General features: G+C 44.2%; 1 protein-coding gene across 2 annotated transcripts in view; it reads left to right on the top strand.

The window, feature by feature from the left end:
• Positions 1-23,377, top strand: part of nktr (natural killer cell triggering receptor) — a 240,111-nt gene that overhangs the window by 58,972 nt on the left and 157,762 nt on the right. The gene's annotated exons all lie outside the window — the stretch shown is intronic.

Below are 23,377 nucleotides of genomic sequence, written 5' to 3'. Positions count from 1 at the left end.
ACTGTAATCCTATTTTACGGCACCTAGTCTGTAGCCCTGCATGCTATGGCATTTAGTATTAATCTAAATACTACTATGATGTTGTGCTAATTTCCAACTCTACCAGGTTTTCAGGTAGATATCCATATATCTACCCCCCTCTGGGTGAAAACATTTCTCCATAAATCCCCTTTAATCCTCCTGCCCCTTATTTTAAAAATATGTGGCCTGGTTAATGTGCCCTGAAGTAAAGGGGAACATCTATGCCTTTCATAATTTTGTACATCTTGATCAAGTTCCCTCAGCCTTCTCTGCTCCAAGGAAATTAACCCCAACCTTCCTAAGGTTCTTTTCTGAAGAAGGGTCCAGACTGGAAACGTCAAATTTCCTGCTCCTCTGATGCTGCCTGGCCTGTTGTGTTCATCCAGCTCTACACCTTGTTATCTCAGACTCCAGCATCGGCAGTTCCTACTGTCCCCAACCTGTCTAGTCTCTCTTTATAGTTATATCACTCCAGTTTGGGCAATATCCCACTCTTCTCCACTGCAAACTCTCCAATGCATCGCCACTTTCCTACATTGTGGTAACTGAAACTACCCAAGTACTTGTCAAACATTAAGATTGACAAGTCGCCAGGCCCGGATCAGATTTGTCCTCGGCTGCTTTGGGAAGCGAGAAATGCAATTGCTTCGCCACTTGCGAAGATCTTTGCATCCTCGCTCTCCACTGGAGTCGTACCTGAGGACTGGAGAGAGGCAAATGTAATTCCTCTCTTCAAGAAAGGAAATAGGGAAATCCCCGGCAACTATAGACCGGTAAGTCTCACGTCTGTCGTCTGCAAGGTGTTAGAAAGGATTCTGAGGGATAAGATTTATGACCATCTGGAAGAGCATGGCTTGATCAAATACAGTCAACACGGCTTTGTGAGGGGTAGGTCATGCCTTACAAACCTTATCGAGTTTTTTGAGGATGTGACTAGAAAGGTTGATGAGGGTCGAGCTGTGGATGTGGTGTATATGGACTTCAGTAAGGCATTTGATAAGGTTCCCCATGGTAGGCTTATTCAGAAGGTCAGGAGGAATGGGATACAGGGGAACTTAGCTGCTTGGATACAGAATTGGCTGGCCAACAGAAGACAGCGAGTGGTTGTAGAAGGAAAATATTCTGCCTGGAAGTCAGTGGTGAGTGGAGTTCCACAGGGCTCTGTCCTTGGGCCTCTACTGTTTGTAATTTTTATTAATGACTTGGACGAGGGAATTGAAGGATGGGTCAGCAAGTTTGCAGACGACACAAAGGTCGGAGGTGTCGTTGACAGTGTAGAGGGCTGTTGTAGGCTGCAGCGGGACATTGACAGGATGCAGAGATGGGCTGAGAGGTGGCAGATGGAGCTCAACCTGGATAAATGTGAGGTGATGCATTTTGGAAGGTCGAATTTGAAAGCTGAGTACAGGATTAAGGATAGGATTCTTGGCAGCGTGGAGGAACAGAGGGATCTTGGTGTGCAGATACATAGATCCCTTAAAATGGCCACCCAAGTGGACAGGGTTGTTAAGAAAGCATATGGTGTTTTGGCTTTCATTAACAGGGGGATTGAGTTTAAGAGTCGTGAGATCTTGTTGCAGCTGTATAAAACTTTGGTTAGACCGCACTTGGAATACTGCGTCCAGTGCTGGGCGCCCTATTATAGGAAAGATGTGGATGCTTTGGAGAGGGTTCAGAGGAGGTTTACCAGGATGCTGCCTGGACTGGAGGGCTTATCTTATGAAGAGAGGTTGACTGAGCTCGGTCTCTTTTCATTGGAGAAAAGGAGGAGGAGAGGGGACCTAATTGAGGTATACAAGATAATGAGAGGCATAGATAGAGTTGATAGCCAGAGACTATTTCCCAGGGCAGAAATGGCTAGCACGAGGGGTCATAGTTTTAAGCTGGTTGGTGGAAAGTATAGAGGGGATGTCAGAGGCAGGTTCTTTACGCAGAGAGTTGAGAGCATGGAATGCGTTGCCAGCAGCAGTTGTGGAAGCAAGGTCATTGGGGTCATTTAAGAGACTGCTGGACATGTATATGGTCACAGAAATTTGAGGGTGCATACATGAGGATCAATGGTCGGCACAACATTGTGGGCTGAAGGGCCTGTTCTGTGCTGTACTGTTCTATGTTCTATGTTCTATGTTCTACTCTAGCTATGGCCTAATCAGCATCTCATACAGCTACATCATAACCTCCGTCGAAACATCTAGCTCAAAAATGCTGCTTTTTGAACCCTGGAAATGGCTGCCTTCCCTATGGAGTGGTATTCCAGCTCACCTGAAATTAGATTCGGTAAAAGACACGATATTGGAGATGGACCTGGGAATATCATAGTAACAAGAGAATTTTTACTAGTGGCTTTTCTAATTTCCCTCAACAGTCAAGGTTGTCAGACAATCTAAGTAAAAACCGAAAGAACTCTGGATGCTCTATATCAGGAGCAAAAACAGAACAGTTTTGGGGTAGGGTAACCGGACCCAAAACGTTGACTGATTTTTTTCTTCACAGATGCTGCCAGACCTGAAGAGCTTTTCCAGCAACTTCTGTTTTTGTGCCAGACAATCTATATTGCTGATTTGTGTAGTGGGACAAATTAATCCGAAGAACTTAATTTCTTTTATACAAGTCTATTTCAAATCCACTTAACTGGAATGATTCCTATATGACTAAGGCTTGGTATGGCTTTCTTGACACATTTTGGCACTGAATGTTAAATTGCTACATTGCAAGTTTGCACCTGTGATATATTTTAAAATGGCAAAGAGTGGCATGGGGATTTCAGTCTCCTGTTTAAATTTAAACACACCAGCAAAACAATTACCAGGATAGCAAGTCTAATCTTTTTATTTCAACAAACCTTGCAGAAAAACAGCATGCTGCTTTATCTGACTTTTTCCACATGATTCACTTAGCCCCTTGCAGATATCTTCAGCCTCCTGAGCACTTGAATATCGTTTTTAGTAAATTGTGGACGTTAGATTTAAGCTTGTTTCTTGAATTTTCAGATTTGTTGACTGTTTCATCCTTCTATAAATGGGCTCAAACTGACTTTATTTTGGATCCTAATGCTGCTGGCTGAATTGGATTTTCCCATTGGCTACCTTTTCAAAAGAGCTCGCAACAGCATAGTTTCAAGCAATTGACAATCATTCTTTGGTCGTTAAAAACTGACAAAACTCGAATAAATCAAATATTTCTAAGGACTGAACAAGTCACAATTTGCTATTTTACTGTTTTATTTCATCACAATTAATTATTCCAAAGACAGTGTAGTTAACGTGATCACAAACAAAAGGATGACTGGATTTGGAATTCATATATGAACAAAGCAGGTGTAAAACACTGCAGGTTTCATATTTACATCCTTATTTTTATTTCACCTTGGCATAACAGTGTTATTTGAGAGACTCATAGAAATGCACATCACAATTGATGTAGAAATCTTGTCGCTTTTGTTCATTTGGGACTTTCTTCAATGAAGTAGTGAACATAGCTGTTAAATCCCTGAGCTAAACCAAGCATGAGGGATAGCTTTGATGTCCTGCGATTGACTTCACTTTTGGGAAGGGAAGTCAGTGCACAGTGTTGATAATAATTGTTTTCTCCCCCCTGCAATGGATATATTTTAAAGAAAAGGCAGGCAAAGAAATTTGACCCGAACCAAAAAAGGTAAGTTAAGTTTTGAACAGGTTAATGTACGAAGAACCTTTTTATTTCTTTGTCCTATAACCATAGTTCACGTATGTCTGTGACTGTGTCGTGTCAGATTGACAGGAGCTTACTTGTTCCATTTGCAAGGTTGAGCACTCAATCATGGTCATTCAAAGGGAATGGAGTATAAAATTAGGAAAGGAGCCCTAAAGAAGAATGAGAGGCAGTCTTATTGAAATATACAAGATTCTCAGGGGATTTGACAAGTTGGATGCAGAGAGATTGTTTTCCCTTGTGGGAGAATAGGACCAGAGGGCATAATCTTAGAGTAATGGGTTGCCTAGTTAGCACAGAGGGTACTGAGTTTGCAGAATTCTTTGAAATGGAGGACGATTGAAGCTGTGTGATCAACTATAACCAAGGCTGAGATAGATGTTTAATAGGTAAGAGAAATAAGGCTTAAGAAGAAAAAGCCAGAAGGTGGAGTTGAGGATTATCGGATCACCCATGACCTTATTGAATGGTAATGCAAAGTCATGGGCTGAATAGTTTACCTCTGCTAGTATGTCTGCTGGCCTTGTGCTGCAAATTGTGAATTTCATGGCTGCTGAAGATGCATACACGCAGACATGTTAAAAATGTTATTAAAGGTGGAGCTACTAAAATTGTCTGTATGCAAGGTTCAAACGTATTTCTATAAAGTAGCACTGGTTTGACTTATCTGAACATTTTTGTTTGCCCTGCGGTTTTCTAATTTCTCCTCATCCTTTCCCAAAATTATTCACTCCTTTCTGAAGTATGGTTCCACCACAGATCTCCACTTTCATCACTCACATGGCTGCTATTAAAACATTGAACACAGAAGTGTGCAGTACAGGAACAGGCCCTTTGGCCCACAGTGTTGTGCTGAACATGACCCCAAGTTAAACTAATCCCTTCTGCCTGGCCTTGGTGCATACCTGTCCATTCCGTGCATATTCCTGTGCTTGCCTAAAAGTCCCTTAAATGCCCTTATCATATCTGCCTCCACTCCACCCAACCCTTGACTGCGCATTCCAGACTCTTAACACCTTCTGTAAAAACACTTGCCCCTCAGATTTCCTTTGAACTTCCCCCTCTCACCTTAAATGCATGCCCTTAGTATTAGACATTTCAACTCTGGAAAAAGATTCTGACTGTCAACCCTATCCGTGCATCTCATAATTTTATAAACTTCTTTCAAGTCTCCACACAGCCTCCGCCATTGCAGAGAAAACAACCCGGGTTTTTCTAGCCAAACCTTACAGCTCATACCCTCTAATCCATGCCAGTATCCTGGAAGATCTCTTCTGTAGCCTCATAGCGGCCTTCACATAGTTCCTGCAATGTAGTGACTGGAACTGAATGCAGTACTCAAAAAGTGGCCTCACCAAGGTCTTAAAGCTGCAACATGGCACCCTGATTCTTGTACTTAGTTCCCCGACCAATAAAGACAATCTAAGATAATAAAGTGTGAAGCTGGATGAACACAGCAGGCCAAGCAGCATCTCAGGAGCACAAAAGCTGACGTTTCGGGCCTAGACCCTTCATCAGAGAGCTCTCTGATGAAGGGTCTGGGCCCGAAATGTCAGCTTTTGTACTCCTGAGATGCTGCTTGGCCTGCTGTGTTCATCCAGCTTCACACTTTATTATCTTGGATTCTCCAGCATCTGCAGTTCCCATTATCACATGCCATCCTATCTACTTGCTTGGCCACTTTCAGAGAGCTATGGACATGAGCCCCAAGATCCTTGTGTAGATCCTGCAATTAACTGTATACGTTTGGTCTTCTAAAGTACAGTGCCTCACACTTACCAGATTAAACTCCATCTGCCATTTCTCTGCCCATATCAAACTTGATCTATATCGTGTTGTATTCTTTGACAACGTTCTACACTATCCACAACTCCACCAATCTTTGTATTGTCTGCAAACTTACCCACCCTTCGACATCTTCATCTAAGTCATTTATATATATTACAAACAGCAGAGGTCCTAGTACAAATCCATAAGACGTAGGAGTGGAAATAAGGCCATTCGGCCCATCAAGTCCACTCTGCCATTTAAATCATGGCTGATGGGCATTTCAACTCCACTTTCCTGCACTCTCTCCGTAGCCCTTGATCCCTGTGGAACACCACTGATCATAGACCTCTCGCCTGAAAAACACCCTTCTGACACGACCCTCTGCTTTCTATCGGCAAGCTCATTCTACATAGAACATTACAGCACAGTACAGGCCTTTGGCCCTCGATGTTGTGCCGACCTGTCATACCGATCTCAAGCCCATCTAACCTACACTATTCCATGTACGTCCATATGCTTATCCAATGATGACTTAAGTGTTCCTAAAGTTGGCGAATCTACTACCGTTGCAGGCAAAGTGTTCCATTCCCTTACTACTCTCTGAGTAAAGAAACTACCTCTGACATCTGCCCTATATCTTTCACCCCTCAATTTAAAGCTATGCCCCCTCGTGCTCGCCGTCACCATCCTAGGGAAAAGGCCCTCCCTATTCACCCTATCTAACCCTCTGATTATTTTATATGTTTCAATTAAGTCACCTCTCAACCTTCTTCTCTCTAATGACAACAGCCTCAAGTCCCTCAGCCTTTTCTTGTAAGACCTTCCCTCCATACCAGGCAACATCCTAGTAAATCTCCTCTGCGCCCTTTCCAAAGCTTCCACATCCTTCTTATAATGCGTTGACCAGAACTGTACGCAATACTCCAAGTGCGGCTGCACCAGAGTTTTGTACAGCTGCAGTATAACCTCTTGGTTCTGGAACTCGATTCCACTATTAATAAAAGCTAAAACACTGTATGCCTTCTTAACAGCCCTGTCAACCTGGGTGGCAACTTTCAAGGATCTGTGTACATGGACACCGAGATCTCTCTGCCCATCTACACTACCAAGAATCTTACCATTAGCCCACTACTTTGCCTTCCGGTTACTCCTACCAAAGTGCATCACCTCACACTTGTTCACATTAAACTCCATTTGCCACCTCTCAGCCCAGCTCTGCAGCTTATCTATGTCTGTCTGCAACCTACAGCATCCTTCGTCACTATCCTCAACTCCACCGACCTTAGTGTCGTCTGCAAATTTACTAACCCATCCTTCTACACCCTCATCCAGGTCAATTATAAAAATGACAAACAGCAGTGGACCCAACACCGGCCCTTGTGGTACACACTAGTCCATTCAGCCAAGTCACCATGGATCCCATGCATCTTAATCTTCTGGATGGGCCTACTATGAGGAACCTTGGTGAAAGCCTTATTAAAATCCATGTATTCAACATCCACTGCTCTACCCTCATTGATCACCTTTGTCACCTCCTCAAAAAATTCAGTCAAGTTGATAAGATATGATGTGCCCTGCACAAAGTCATGCTGACTGCCCCTAATTAGGCCATGCTTTTCCAAATACACATAAATCCTATCCATAAGAATTCTGTCCAGTAGCTTCCCAACCACCAATGTGAGACTCAACCAATCTGTAGTTTCTTCAATTATACCTATTTCCCCTCTTGAACAGAGGAACGACATTAGCTACTTGCCAGTTCTCTAGCCACTGTAGAGTCCCAATGCAATGCAATACCGTCAGGCTGTGGTGACTTACCCAATTTAATCCTCTTCAGGAGACCCAACTCCTTTGTGACCCTGAGTTTAAACACTTGAGGAGGCTATGCTTGAAACCAGTGCATCTGCTTTACAGAGGGTTTGACGAATGCTGATCAGGAAATATGTCAAAGCCTTAGCGAGAGTACACAGGAAATTTGGTAGAATGTTGCTGAAGGCACAGGACCCCATTTAAGCGGGCAGACGAGAACCTGAGTTTGGTATTCATAGAGCAGGAAAGGTAAAGGGAATATTTATTGAATTGTTCAAAACCGTGAGGAGTTTTGTTCAGATGAACAGGAGAAATTGAATCTGGCAATAAAAGGACTATTAGCCACAGTACAGAAATTTAAGGTAAATGAAAGAAAAAAGGCAAGCTGAGATTTTTAGTATGTCAAGTTATTATCTGACTTGAAAAGGTTACAGAAACATATTCAAGAATAATTTTTCAAAGGAAATTGAATAATATTTGCAAAATGCAGAACAATAGTGGAAAAAAAGGAGTGAAATAAATTGATAAAAACCAAAAGAAATGCAAATGCTGTAAATCGGAAACAAAAGCAGAAGATGCTGGAAAAGCTCAGCAGGTCTGGCAGCATCTGTGAAGAGAAATCAGAGCTAACGTTTTGGATCCAATGCAACTTCCTCAGAACTGATGGTAGCTAGGAAAATGTTGGTTTATATGCAGAAGATTGGGTGGGGGAGAGTGGTTAAGGAGTAAGCGATTGATGTTAGAGCCCAAGGAACTTGAAGAACATTTGGGCAGACACAGGAGTAGATAATGATCTGGCTCGGAGGGTGAATAGCTGTTAATGGAGATGTTAGTGAGTGACAATAGGTAGTGTGTAATGGCAGACTGATAATGCAGCCTGGCATGTGGGGTATGGGGCTGGGATATGGGAGAGTTCAGAACTTTCCCATTGACCCAGCTCTCTCTCTCTTCCCCGCCCCCCCCCCCCCCCCCCCCCACACACACACACACACACACACACACACACACACACACACACACACACACACACACACCAGGTCTTGTTATCACATAAAACCCAAAAGAACTGCGGATACTGTAATCAGGAACTAACGCTGAAATTGCTGGAAAAGCTCAGCAGGTCTGGCAGCATCTGTGAAGGTAAAAACAGAATCAATGTTTCAGGTCCGTCCGGTGGCCCTCCCTCAGAAATGTTAACTCTGTTTTCTCTTCACAGATGCTACCAGACCTGCTGAACTTTTCCAGCAATTTCTGCTTTTGAAATAAATTGGTAAATTTTTCTGATAATTGTTTTAGAGAGAATAGTTTGGATGACGTGGTATTGTGATTCCAGGAAAAGGAACACTTCTTCCCCTCCCCCATGCAAGTGACATTGAGGTCACATGTATTGACGAAGTGACAATGTTGGTAGCTAAGTGCTACCAAACTTAGAATTATTGTTGGGAGTCATATGATATTGGCAGCACTCCACATTTACATTTGTGCCATGTTCTACATAGCACCAATGTACATCTGCTTTTTACTTTTAACCCTTTAGTACCAGGAATCAGTTGGAGATATAATATTCTAGAAATTTATTTGAGTGTAATTATCTTGATGCCCCTTTTCAGGAACTTAGTCTGTAGTTTGTCAACCTGCATAGACCTTGGATTGAAACTAAGAAGTTTTCTACTTTATTTGCCTCATCTCTTTGCTCAGTTTCTTAAGAACATGTCAAACACAAGTCTGCTTTGGCCCATGGCCAACTTATGTAAAAGCTTTATAACTCCCATGTTGTAGCTGCATTTGGCTCAGTGTGTCTTAAGTCCTTTAGAATGTTGCTTGGTGTGTGTGTTTTCTGTGGGCACACTCTCATAATGACTTAACAAAGTATGGAGCTGGATGAACACAGCAGGCCAAGCAGCATCTTAGGAGCACAAAAGCTGACGTTTCGGGCCTAGACCTGAAATGTCAGCTTTTGTGCTCCCTAAGATGCTGCTTGGCCTGCTGTGTTCACCTAACTTCACACTTTTTGTTATCTCGGATTCTCCAGCATCTGCAGTTCCTGTTATCTCTGTGCATAACGGTTTATTCTTGTTTTGAATAGGTCTTAGCTTTTTTCTTGCTGGCACGAAAGTTGTTTGTTAATTAACCACTAGGGGTCCACAAATATTTGAAAGTGGAAGTTAATCTTGAGCTAGTGATAATGGGAGCTGCAGATGCTGGAGAATCCAAGGTAACAAAGTGTGAAGCTGGATGAACACATCAGGCCAAGCAGCATCTCAGGAGCACAAAAGCTGACATTTCGGGCCTAGACCCTTCATCAGAGAGGATGAAGGGTCTAGGCCCGAAACGTCAGCTTTTGTGCTCCTGAGATGCTGCTTGGCCTGCTGTGTTCATCCAGCTCCACACTTTGCTATCGTTGATCTTGAGCCATATAGAACATAGAACATTACAGTGCAGTACAGGCCCTTTGGCCCTCGATGTTGCGCCGACCTGTGAAATCAATCTGAAGCCCATCTAACCTACACTATTCCATTATCATCCATATGTTTATCCAATGACGATTCAAATGCCCTTCAAGTTGGCGACTCTGCTACTGTTGCAGGCAGGGCATTCCACGCCCTTACTCCGCTCTGAGTAAAGAGCCTACCTCTGATATGTTCAGTATTACTGCAGAGAGAGGGAGCAATTGTACCACCAATCCCTAAGCTGGTCTCGGCAGATTCATCTCCATAAACCAAGTAGCATAATAAGTTTGAGATAACAAGGTGTAGAGCTGGATGAACACAGCAGGCCAAGCAGCATCAGAGGAGCACGAAGGATGACGTTTCGGGTTAAGATTCTTCTTCAGAAGAAGGGTCCAGGCCCGAGACGTCAGCCTTCCTGCTCCTCTGATGCTGCTTGGCCTGCTGTGTTCATCCAGCTCTATACCGTGTTATCTCAGATTCTCCAGCATCGGCCGTTCCTACTATCTCTGGCATGATAAGTTTTCCTGAAATCAAACTCAGCAGATTCTGGTAGGATAAGGAAGGTTCACTAGCTTGGTACCTGGGATGAGAAGCCGAGTAAATTCAGTCTGTATTCTCTTGAGTTCCGAAGATTTAGAAACTATCTCACTGAAAGATTTTGAATGAGCTTGACAGAATACTCGAGAGGTTTATTTCCTTGTTTAGGGAATTTGGGTCATGGGTTCAATCACTTAAGACTACCATCAGAAATTTCTTGACCCCAAGTGTTCCTAACCAGAATGCTCCATCCAGAGGATTGTAGATGCTCCATTGCTGAACATTCAAGGCCGAGGGACTTATTTTTGGTCTCTGAAGAGAAATGTGAAGAGGACTGAAAGTGGGGCTTAAGCCCAAGATCAGGGGTTATCAAATTGAATAGCAGAGCAGGCTTGATGGTGATATTGTTTATTTCACCTCTTTCTTAAGTACTGCTTTATGTTGGTTGTCACTGGTTGCTTGACTATGCTGCAACTCCTAGCACCATCCAAAATGGAAGTAGGGGAAATTATACAATCACAGACTTGTACAGAAAGATAAGCTGTATGGACTGATTGACTGTTGATACCTGTAAAAAAAAACTTAATGAAGAAGTAGGACATTGATATCAGCTGTTTCATGCATCCAAAAGCATTACTTCAAATCACATGCTGTGCATTTTATGCTGGGTTTGGAGAAGAGAGTCGTTGTAAAACACATGCTATTTTGAGAATCACTTGAAGTTTAATATTTTTAAAAATTCCCATTAATTGCATGGAACTGTAGGACAATTGATCTTTCTTAGACAAGATAGTTTAAAAAAAAATACTGTTTGAAGTTTTGAAGATTTGCCTGCTGGGTTAAGGTTTACTGGAAAAGCATATTTAGAAGATTCGAAGATAGTAAGAACTGCGGATGCTTTAGTCAGAGGCAACGGTGTATAGTTGGAGGATTGCAGCGCGTCAGGCAGCATCAGTGAAGCAGGAAAGTTGACATTTCATTCAATACTAATCAAATATTTACAACAACAAAAATTGCTGGAAAGACACAGCTGGCCTGGCAACACCTGTGAAAAGAAAACTGTTAGCATTTCAAGTTCAGTGACCCCTCTACAGAGCGAATTGTAGCTACGAAGATTTTGGTATATATGCTGAGGGTTGGGTGGGGTAAGGGGTAAGAGTAAATAATAGGTGGAGTTGGACCCCATATAGAGAGAGAGAAACAGTTGGGAAGACAAAAGCATGGAGTAAAGGCCAGCCTGGGAGAATCAGTACCTGCTCTTGGAGACCATAAGTGGCTGAAAATAGATTGTTTGTGATAGCTGCCCATGTAATGACAAGGCCGAGTGTGAGGGCTTGGAAGAACGTCATGGGAGAAGGTACTCGGGTGTAAAATATTTTTACTGTTCATTTTGTGGGACGTAGGTGTCACTGGCTGGCCAGTATTTCTTGTTCATCCCCAGTTCCCTTGAGAAGGTGGTGGTGAGCTGCCTTCCTGAACTGCTGCACTCAACCTGCTGCAGGTTGAGTTACAATGCCATTAGAGAGGAAATTCCAGCATTTTGACCCAGAGACAGTGAAGGAATGGTGATATATTTCCAGGTTAGGATGGTAAATGGCTTGGAGGGGAACTTGAAGGTGGTGGTGTTTCCATGTATCTGCTGCCCTTGCCCTTTTAGTTAGAAGTGGTTGTGGATTGGAAAGTGCTGTCTTAGGCTCTTTGGTGAATTTCTGCAGTGCACCTTGTAGGTTGTACACGCTGCTGCTACTGAGCGTCGGTGGTGGAGGGAGTGGATGCTTGTGGATGTAGTGCCAATCAAACAGGCTGCTTTGTCCTGGATGGTGTCAAACTTCTTGAGTGTTGTTGGGGCTGCAACCACCCAGGCAAGTGAGGAGTATTCCATTACACTCCTGACTTGTGCCTTGTGGATGGTGGACAGGCTTTCAGGAGTCAGGACGTGAGTTACTCACTGTAATATTCCTCACTTCTGGTCTGCTGTTGTAGCAAAAGCAGAAGTTGTTGGAAAAGCTCAGCAGATCTGGCAGCATCTGTGAAGAAAAAATCAGAGTTAACGTTTTGGGTCCTACCCTTCCTCACAAGTGCTCTTGTAGCCATTGTGTTGATGTGGTGAGCCCAGTTGAGTTACTCTCCAGGATGTTGATAGTGGGGGATTCAGTGATGTTAACCCATTGAATGTTAAGGGCAGGTGGTTTTCTCATAATTATCTCTTATTGGTGATGGTCATAGCCTGGCATTTATGTGGTGCAAATGTTACTTGCCACTTGTCAGCCCACGCCTGGATATTGTCCAGATCTTGTGGCATTTGAACCCTGACTGTTTTAGTATCTGGGCAGTCACGAATGGTGCTAAACATTGTACAGTCATTGGCAAACATCCCTCCTTTTGACCTTATGATGGAGAGAAGGTCATCGGTGAAGCAACTGAAGATGGTTGAGCCGAGGACATTACCCTGAGGAACTCCTACAGAGATATCCTGGAGTTGAGATGACTGACCTCCACCAACCACAACTGTCTTCCTATGTGTCAGGTATAACTTTAACCTCCAGAAAGTTTGCCCCGATACCCATTGATTCCAGCCTTGCTAGAACTTCTTGATGTTACACTCAGTCGAATGCAGCCTTGATGTCAGGGGCCATCACTCTCACCACACGGCTAGAATTCAGCTCTTTTGTCCATGTTTGAACCAACGCTCTAAGGAGGCCAGGAGCTGAGTGGCCCTGGCAGAAACCAAACTGAGCAGGTTATTGCTGAGCAGGTGCTGCTTGATAGCACTGTTACTGACACCTTCCATCACTTTACTGATGATTGAGAGTAGAATGATGGGGCATTAATATCTGGGTTGGATTTGGTCTCGTTTTTGTGTACAGGGCGTACTTGGGCAATTTTCCACCTTGTTGGGTAGATATCAGTGTTGTAACTGTAATAGAACAGCTTGGCTAGGGGATCAGCAGATCTGGAGCCTTTTCAGTATCCTGTGTCTCCAACTGTTTCTTGATATCACGTGGAGTGAATCGAATTGGCTGAAGACTGGCTTCTGTAATGCTGGGACCCATTGGAGGATGCCAAGATGTATCATCCATTCAGCACTTGTGGCTGAAGATTGCTGCGAATACTTCAGAGTTAACTTTTACGCTGATGTTATGACAATAGACAATAGGTGCTGGAGTAGGCCCTTCGGGCCAGCACCACCATTCATTATGATCATGGATGATCATTAACAATCAGTATCCTGTTCCTGCCTTATCCCCATAACCCTTGATTCCACTATCTTTAAGAGCTCTATCTATCTCTTTCTTGAAAATATCCAGAGAGTTGGCCTCCACTGCCTTCTGGGGCAGAGCGTTCCATATATCCACCACTCTCTGAGTGAAGAAGTTTTTCCTCAACTCTGTTCTAAATGGCCTACCCCTTATTTTTAAACTGTGTCCTCTGGTCCTGGACTCACCCATCAGCGGAAACATGCTTCCTGCCTCCACAGTGTCCAATCCCTTAATAATCTTATACGCCTCAATCAGATCCCCTCTGATCCTTCTAAACTCAAGTGTATACAAGCCCAGTCGCTCCAATCTTTCAACATATAATAGTCCCGCCATTCTGGGAATTGACCTCATGAACCTACGCTGCACTCCCTCAATAGCAAGAATGTCCTTCCTCAAATTTGGAGACCAAAACTGCACACAATACTCCAGGTGCAGTCTCACCAGAGCCTTATACAGCTGCAGAAGGACCTCTTTCCTCCTATACTCAATTCCTCTTGTTATGAAGGCCAGCATGCCATTAGCTTTCTTCACTGCCTGCTGTACCTGCATGCTTGCTTTCATTGACTGATGTACAAGAACACTTAGATCTCGTTGTACTTCCCCTTTTACCTAACTTGACTCCATTGAGATAGTAATCTGCCTTCCTGTTCTTGCCACCAAAGTGTATAACCGCACATTTATCCACATTAAACTGCATCTGCCATGCATCCATCCACTCACCTAGCCTGTCCAAGCCATCCTGTATTCTCATAGCACCCTCCTCACATTTCACACTGACACCCAACTTTGTGTCATCGGCAAATTTGCTAATATTACTTGCAATGCCTTTGTCAATATCATAAATATATGTTGTAAACAGCTGCGGTCCCAGTACTGAACCTTGTGGTACCCCAGTGGCCACTGCCTGCCATTCCGAAATGGACCCGTTTATCACTACTCTTTGCTTCCTGTCAGCCAGCCAATTTTCAATTCAACTCAGCATTTTGCCCCCAATACCATGTGCCCTAATTTTGTTCATCAACCTCCTATGTGGGACTTTATCAAAGGTTTTCTGAAAGCCCAGGTACACTACATCCACTGGTTCTCCCTTATCCATCTTCATAGATACATCCTCAAAAAATTTCAGAAGATTATTCAAGCACGATTTCCCCTTAATAAATCCATGCTGACTCTGACCTATTCTGTTACCGCTATCCAAATGAGTTGTAATTTCATCTTTTATCATTGACTCCAGCATCTTTCCCACCACTGACATCAGGCTAACCAGTCTATAATTTACTGGTTTCTCTCCTCCTCCTCTCTTGAAAAGTGGGACAACATTTGCCACCCTCCAATCCACAGGAACTGATCCTGAATCTATAGAACCTTGGAAAATAATTACCAACACATCGACAATTTCTAGACCCACCTCCTTAAGTACCCTGGAATGCACACCATCAGGTCCCAGGGACTTATCGACCCTCAGACCTAACAATCTATCCAACACCATTTCCTGCCTAACATAAATACCCTTCAGTTCGTCTATTACCCTAGGTCTTTCAGCCACTATTGCAACAGGGAGATTGCTTGTGTCTTCCCTAGTGAAGACAGATCCAAAGTGCCTATTCAACTCTTCTGCCATTTCCTTGTTCCCCATAATAAATTCACCCGTTTCTGACTTCAAGGGCCCAATTTTCGTCTTCACCATTTTTTTTCTTTTCACATACCTAAAAAAGGTTTTACTATCCTCCTTAATATTTTTGGCCAGTTTTCCTTCATAGCTCATTTTTTCTCTGCGTATTGCCTTTTTTTGTTATCTTCTGTTGCTCTTTAAAAGCTTCCCAGTCCTCCGGCTTCCCACTCATCTTTGCTATGTTACACTTCTTCTCTTTTATCTTTATACCAGTCCTTAACTTCCCTCCTCAGCCACAGCCGCCCCTGCCTCCCCTTAGGATCTTTCTTCCTCTTTGGAATGAACTGATCCTGCACCTTCTGCATTATATCCAGAAATACCTGCCATTGTTGTTCCACTGACATCCCTGCTCGGGTATTGAACCATTGAACTTTGGCCAGCTCCTCCCTCATAGCTCCATAGTTCTCTTTGTTCAACTGCAGTACCGACAGTTCCGATTGTCCCTTGTCCCTCTCAAATCGCAGATTAAAATTTATCATATTATTGTCACTGCCTCCTAATGGCGCCTTTACTTCAAGGTCCCTGATCAAATCCGGTTCATTGCACAACACCAGATCCAGAATTGCCTCCTCTCTGCTAGGCTCCAGTACAAGCTGTTCTAAGAACCCATCTCGCAGGCATTCTACAAACTCCCTTTCTTGGGGTCCAGTACCATCCTGATTAAACCAGTCTACCCGCATGTTGAAATCTCCCATAACAACTAGTGATGCGTTTGTGACAAGCCAATTTCAACTCTTGATTCAACCTGCACCCTACCTCCTGACTACTGTTTGGGGGCCTGTAGATAACTCCCATTAGGGTCTTTCTCCCCTTAGAATTTCTCAGCTCTATCCATGCTGACTCTACATCTCCTGACTCTATGTCCCCCCTCGCAAGGGACTGAATATCATTCCTCACCAACAGGACCACCCCACCCCCTATGCCCGTCAGTCTGTCCTTTCGATAGCACGTATAGCTTGAATATTCATTTCACAGGCCCTGTCCACTTGAAGCCACGTCTCAGTTATACCCACAACATCATACTTGCCAACTTCCAACTGAACCTCAAGCTCATCCACCTTATTTCTTTTGCTTCGTGCATTCATATATAATATTTTTGATTTGTTTCTCCCTTCACCCGTCCTATCAATCCCTATTTCGCTTGGCCATACTGTATGATCCGTTCTTGAGTTTTCTGCTCTGTTGATTCTGTTGTCCTTCTTAACTTCTCTTATTCTCACTTTCCCTTTAACTTGATTCTTAAATTTCCAGTTTGGCCCCTCCGCCCCCCTTTACTTAGTTTAAACACACCTGTGTTGCAGTGGCAAACCTGCCTGCCAGAAAGCTGTTCCCCTACCTATTGAGATGCAAACTGTCCCTCTTATACAATTATGGGCTCTTTTATCATTGAGGATGGGGATATTTGTGGAGCCTCCTCCTCTGGTTGTTTAATTGTCCACCACCGTTCACAACTGGATGTGACATGTCTGCAGAGCTTAGATCTGATCCTTTGGTTGTGGGAGCACTTAGCTCTGTCTATCAGTTACTGCTTTCACTGTTTGGCGTGTAAGTAGTCCTGGTTGGTGGTTTCACCAGGTTGATAACTCATCTCCAGGTCTGCCTGGTGCTATTCCTGCCATACCCTCCTGCACTCTCCATTGAACCAAGGTTGGTTCCCCAGGCTTGATGGTAATATTAGAGTGGGGGAAATGCTGGGCCATGACGTTACAGATTGTGCTCGGATACAATTCTGCAGTTGTTGATGGCCCACAGCACCTCATGGATGCCCGGTCTTGATTTGCTACCTCTTTGCGAAGGCTGTCCCATTTAGCATGGTGGCCGTGTCATTCAACACGATGGAAGTTATTGTCAATATCAAGATGGAACTTTGTCTCCACAAAGACTGTGTGATGGTCACTCTTACTGATACTGCCATGGACAGAGGCAACTGCAGCTGGCAGATTGGTAAGGACAAGGTTAAGTATGTTTTTCCCTCTCCTTGGTTTCCTCACTGCCTGCTGCAGACCCAGTCTAGCAGCTGTGTCCTTTAGGACCTGACCGGCTCGATCAGTAGTACTGCTACTGAGCCACTCTTGGTGGTGGACATTGAAATCCCCCACCAAGAGTGCATTTTGTGCTGTTGCCGTCCTCCATGCTTCCTCCAAGTGTTGTTCAACATTGAGGAGTACTAATTTACCAGCTGAGAGAGGATGGTATGTGGTAATCAGCAGGAGGTTTCCTTGTCCATGTTTAACCTGACGCCATGAGACTACATGGGGTGTGGAGTCAATGTTGAGAACTCCCGAAAGCAACCCCACCACTGTGCCGCCCCCCTCTGCTGGGTCTGTCCTGGCAGTGTTACAGGACATATCCAGGGAGAGAGTATGTGGTTGTGTGAGAGAGGAGAGTGTCTGTGTGTGTGTGTCTGTGTGTGTGTGTCTGTGTGTGTGTGCGCGCACACATGCACGTGAGTGAGCTTTAGAAATAAAACCAGTCATGAGTCCAAACCAAAACGCAAACAGATTCCAATGTAGGGCATGCAGGATAGTTTGATATGAGAGTAGGATAATAGGTCAGCACAACGCTGTGGGCCGAAGGGCCTGTACTGTGCTATACTGTTCTGTGCTCTAAACAAGGCCTCACACCTAACATACATTGTCTGATCTAAAATGCCACCTGTTCCTTACACTAATAAAACCTTTAGTTCTCTCAGGACAGTGACTTGAAAGGAATTTGGGGATTTACAGAAACATTAATTAATTAAAACTTTCTAACTGATTGAAGATTAACATCATCCAAGGTTTGTGTAATACATAGTCATCAGTCGTTTGTCCCATTGATCTTTTACTTATAAATTCTGTGTCTGATATTATCTCTACCACTAATTCCTGAAGAACGAGTGAGGCTCCGAAAACTTGTGTTTTCAGGTAAGACTGTTGGACTATGAACAAAGAACAAAGAAAATTACAGCACAGGAACAGGCCCTTCGGCCCCCAAGCCTGCGTGGATTGAGATCCTCTGTCTAAACCTGTCATCTGTTTTCTAGGGTCTGTACCCCTTTGCTCCCTGCCCATCCATGTACCTATCTAGATACATCTTAAAAGACACTGTCGTGTCTGCGTCTACCACCTCCGCTGGCAACACGTTCCAGGCCCCTGCCACCATCTGCGTAAAGAACTTTCCACGCATATCTCCCATAAACTTTCCTCCTCTCACTTTGAACTCATGACCCCTAGTAATTGAGTCCCCCACTCTGGGGAAAAAGCTTCTTGCTATCCACCTTGCCTATACCTCTTATGATTTTGTAGACCTCAGTCAGGTCCCCTCTCAATCTCCCTCTTTCTAATGAAAATAATCCTAATCTACTCAACCTTCCTTCATAGCTAGCACCCTCCATACCAGGCAACATCCTGGTAAACCTCCTCTGCACCCTCTTGAAAGCATCCACATTCTTTTGGTAAAGTGGCGACCAGAACTGTACGCAGGACGCTAAATGTGGCCAAACCAAAGTCTTATACAACTGTAACATGACCTGCCAACTCTTGCACTCAATACCCCGCTCGATGAAGGAAAGCATGCCGTATGCCTTCTTGACCACTCTATTGACCTGCGTTGTCACCTTCAGGGAACAATGGACGTGAACACCCAGATCTCTCTGTACATCAATTTTCCCCAGGACTTTTCCATTTACTGTATAGTTTGCTCTTGAAGTAGATCTTCTAAAATGCATCACCTCGCCTTTACCTGGATTGCAAATCTGCCAGTTATGTGCCCAACTCTCCAGTCTATCTATATTCTGCTGTAATCGCTGACAGTCCCCTTCACTGTCTGCTACTCTACCAATCTTAGTGTCATCTGCAAACTTGCTGATCAGACCACATATACCTTCCTCCAGATCATTTACATATATCACAAACAACAGTGGTCCCAGCACAGATCCCTGTGGAACACCATTGGTCACAGGTCTCCAATTTGAGAAACTCCCTTCCGCTACTACTCTCGGTCTCCTGTTGCCGAGCCAGTTTTTTTATCCACCTAGCTTGCACACCCTGGACCCCATGCGACTTCACTTTCTCCATCAGCCTGCCATGGGGAACCTTATCAAATGCCTTACTGAAGTCCATGTATATGAAATCTACAGCCTTTCCCTCATCAATCAACTTTTGTAACGCCCTCAAAGAATTCTATTAAGTTGGTAAGACATGACCTTCCCTGTACAAAACCATGTTGTCTATCACTGATAAGCCCATTTTTTTCCAAATGGGAATAGATCCTATCCCTCAGTATCTTCTCCAGTAGCTTCCCTACCACTGACGTCAGGCTCACCGGTCGATAATTACCTGGATTATCCCTGCGACTCTTCTTAAACAAGGGGCCAACATTTGCAATTCTCCAGTCCTCCAGGACCTCACCCGTGTCTAAAGGATGCAGCAAAGAAAACTGTTAAGGCCCTGGCTATTTCCTTTCTCCCATCCCTCATAAACTGGAATAGATCCCATCCAGACCTGGGGACTTGTCCACCTTAATGCCTTTTAGGATACCCAACACTTCCTCCCTCCTAATGCCGACTTGGCCCAGAGTAATCAAACATCTGTCCCTAACCTCAACATCCGTCATGTCCCTCTCCTTGGTGAATACCGATGCAAAGTACTCGTTAAGAATGTCGTCCATTTTCTCTGACTCAACGCACAACTTTCCTTCTTTGTTCTTAAGTGGGCCAATCTTTTCTCTAGTTATCCTCTTGTTCATTATATATGGCTTTGGGATTTTCCTTAACCATGCTAGCTAAAAATATCTCATGTCCCCTTTGAGCCCACTTAATTCCTCGTTTCAGATTCGCCCTACATTCCCGATATTCTTCCAAAGCTTCACCTGTCTTCAGTTGCCTAAACCTTAAGTATGCTTCCTTTTTCCTCTTAGCTAGTCTCACAATTTCACCTGTCATCCATGACTCCCTAATCTTGCCATTTCTATCCCTCATTTTCACAGGAACATGTCTCTCCTGCATGCTAATCAACCTCTTCTTAAAAGCCTCCCACATATCAAATGTGGATTTACCTTCAAACAGTTTCTCCCAATCTACATTCCCCAGATCCTGCCGAATCTTGGTACAGTCGGCCTTCCCCCAGTTTAGAACTCTTCCTTTAGGACCACTCCCATCTTTGTCCATGAGTATTGTTAAACTTATGGCATTGTGGTCACTATTTCCAAAGTAATCCCCTACTGTAATTTCAACCACCTGACCGGGCTCATTCCCCAACACCAGGTCCAATATGGCCATTTCCCGAGTTGGACTACGTACACACTGCTCTAGAAAATCCTCCTGGATGCCTCTTGTGAATTCCGCTCTATCTTGACCCCTAACCCTAAGTGAATCCCAGTCAATGTTGGGAAAATTAAAATCTCCCATCACCACCACCCTGTTTCTCCTACACCTTTCCATTATCTGTTTACATATTTGTACCTCTATCTCACGCTCATTGTTGGGAGGCCTGTAGTACAGCCCCAGCATTGTTACTGCACCCTTCCTATTTCTGAGTTCTACCCATATTGCCCCACTGCTCGAGTCCTCCATGGGCCCTCCTTCAGTACAGCTGCGATATCATCTTTGACCAGTATTGCAACTCCTCCACCCCTTTTACCTCCCTCTCTATCCCGCCTGGAACATTGATATCCTGGGACAACTAGTTGCCAATCATGCCCTTCCCTCAACCAAGTTTCAGTAATAGCAATGACATCATACTCCCACAAACCTATCCAAGCCCTTAAGTACATCTGTCTTATCGACTGCACTTCTCACATTAAAACAAATGCACCTCAGACCACCTGTCCCTTTGTGTTCATCATCTGCTCCCTGCCTACCCTTCCCTTCAGTCATGCTGACTTCATTATCTAGTTCCCTACAGGGAACAATAAATGAAGGCCGCTCCCGCTTGAGGTAAGCTTTTTAAAGTGGGAACACTTGCCTTCTCTCTCTCTCTCTCTCTCTCTCTCTCTCTCTCTCTCTCTCTCTCTCTCTCTCTCTCTCTCTCTCTCTCTCTCACGCCCCCCCCCCCTCTCTCTCAACCCCCACCCCACAACACTCCTTCCAAACATGACCTGGTGTTGTGCAATTCCTGACCTTATCCATCCCAGACCAACACTGGCATCTCCACATCATCTCACCTAGAAGGTGCGTCTTGGACCGTCGATGGTAAGGAAGGTGGAACTCAACAGGCAGGTCTTCCACCTTCTAAGATTGCATTGGAACGTGCTGTGGGGTTGTGGGTAGGTATTCTGAGTGGACACGGAATGGTCCACGGTGTTCTGGAGAGAATGGTCGTTACAGAATGCTGACAAGGGAGAGAAGGGGAACAGGTAGCATCTTGCTGGAGGTGTCAGAAATGTCAGCTAATGTCCATTTGGATGTGGATGCTGTTGGGATGGTAGCTAAGGATGATTAGGACCCTATCACTGCTGTGGGAGGGAAGAGATGAGGTGGGGGCTGAAGTCCACAAGATGGTTCAGACCTGGCTGAGAGCCCTGTCAGCCATGATGGTGGGGAATCCTCAGTTGAGGAACAAGTTGGACATTTCAGAGGGCCTCTTGCCGAAGATGGTGTGGTTGGAACAGTTGCGATGGAGGTGGAGGAACTGAGAAAATGGGATAGAGTCTTTCTTGGAAGTTGGGTGTGAGGATGTGTAGTCAAGGTGGCTGTGGGAGTCGATGGGTTTGTAGTGGATATTGGAGGCCGGCCTATCCCCAGAAATGGAAACAAGAGATGTTGAGGAAGTGAAGGGAGGAGTCAGAGATGGACCAGATGAAGGTGAGAGCGAAATTGACAAACCTTTCCAATTCTGGGCAGGAGAGGCAAGCAGCACTACAATGTTGTCAGTGTACCAGCGAAAGAATTGCAGGTGGAGGCCAGAGCAAGATTGGAACAAGATATGTTCCAAATACCCCACAAACAGATGGGCATAACTGCGCCCCATGCCGGTCCTGTCTCTGCGACATCTCTGTCCCTCTTGTTAATGAATTGATCGTTTTACCAGGAATAGTTTTTGAAGTATTGTACTCTAAATAACTTGCAGGACCATTAGATTAAGGTGGTTAAGAAAGTATTTTGAGTGCTTTCCTTGAAAGACCAAAGCTTACAGTACAAGAGCAGTAAATGTTATGCATGAACTGTAAAATATTGGTGAAACTACAGCTAGATAACTGCATACATCTGATTGAAATAGTGGTGGAAGCAGAAACCCTTTAAACTTTTTTAAAATTCTGTTTGCACGCAGAAGTATTCTAGTCTACAAAGCTACAGTCCGAAAACTCGAAGGAGGAATAAGGCTACCTAGCTGAGTTTCAGATAGCACAAACATGATGATCCAAATAGCCTGCTGTGTCTCATTTTTCTCTCGCTTTGCTCTTCCCTCACTGTTGTCAGACATTTCGTGTACTTTGAGCATTTTCACTTACTTTGGGTTTCCAATCTTTAGTGGAGGACAAGAGAAGGCTAATTTCACAGTTTCAGGATAACGTAATACTATTTTACCTCGTAGGCTATTTTTTTTCATGTTAACCAGTGTTCCACACTCCCACATTCATTGTAAAGTCAGGCTTGGTATTTATGCACGTGTGGCTGATATCTGTGCTGTACCGGTTTCAGCACTGACCTAGCAATCAACAGGTATTGAGTTCAAATTACACTATGGCATTTAGTGAAATTAGATTTGATGGACATGGTTATCAACTCCTGATGGAAGTGGCTTTTTTGATCTCCAGGGAAGGGAATAAATCATTCAGGTTTGGTCCTGCTGACCTATGCCTTGAGTACGTGATTGACTCTGTGCCCTCGGAGTTGACTTAGCAAGGAACTTAATCGTTATGCTGACTCGGAATGTACCGTAAATTGAGATTCGCAGCATTGTTAACATCTCAAGGATGAGTGGGGAAGAACAATTGAATGCACAATGCCAGTACTTCATGTGTGCGCACTTCTGTTGAAGTATGATTCAGCCAACATGAAAACCTTTTTTGCACCTTGTACTGTTCAGATGGGAGAGTGACTTGATGTGCTGCTACTCTGTTACCTGGCCTTCAAACCAAAAGGGAATGTGAGGATAGCAGTGTAAAACTGTCGGTTTAAAGAGATGGGCATGTATGACTCACAAAGTGGGGACGGCCATGAGACCATGTGCTGAGTTTTATTCAGT

Source organism: Stegostoma tigrinum, chromosome 2, assembly GCF_030684315.1.
Source record: "Stegostoma tigrinum isolate sSteTig4 chromosome 2, sSteTig4.hap1, whole genome shotgun sequence".
NCBI lineage: Eukaryota > Metazoa > Chordata > Chondrichthyes > Orectolobiformes > Stegostomatidae > Stegostoma > Stegostoma tigrinum.
This window is presented reverse-complemented; position numbering and strand designations above follow the sequence as displayed.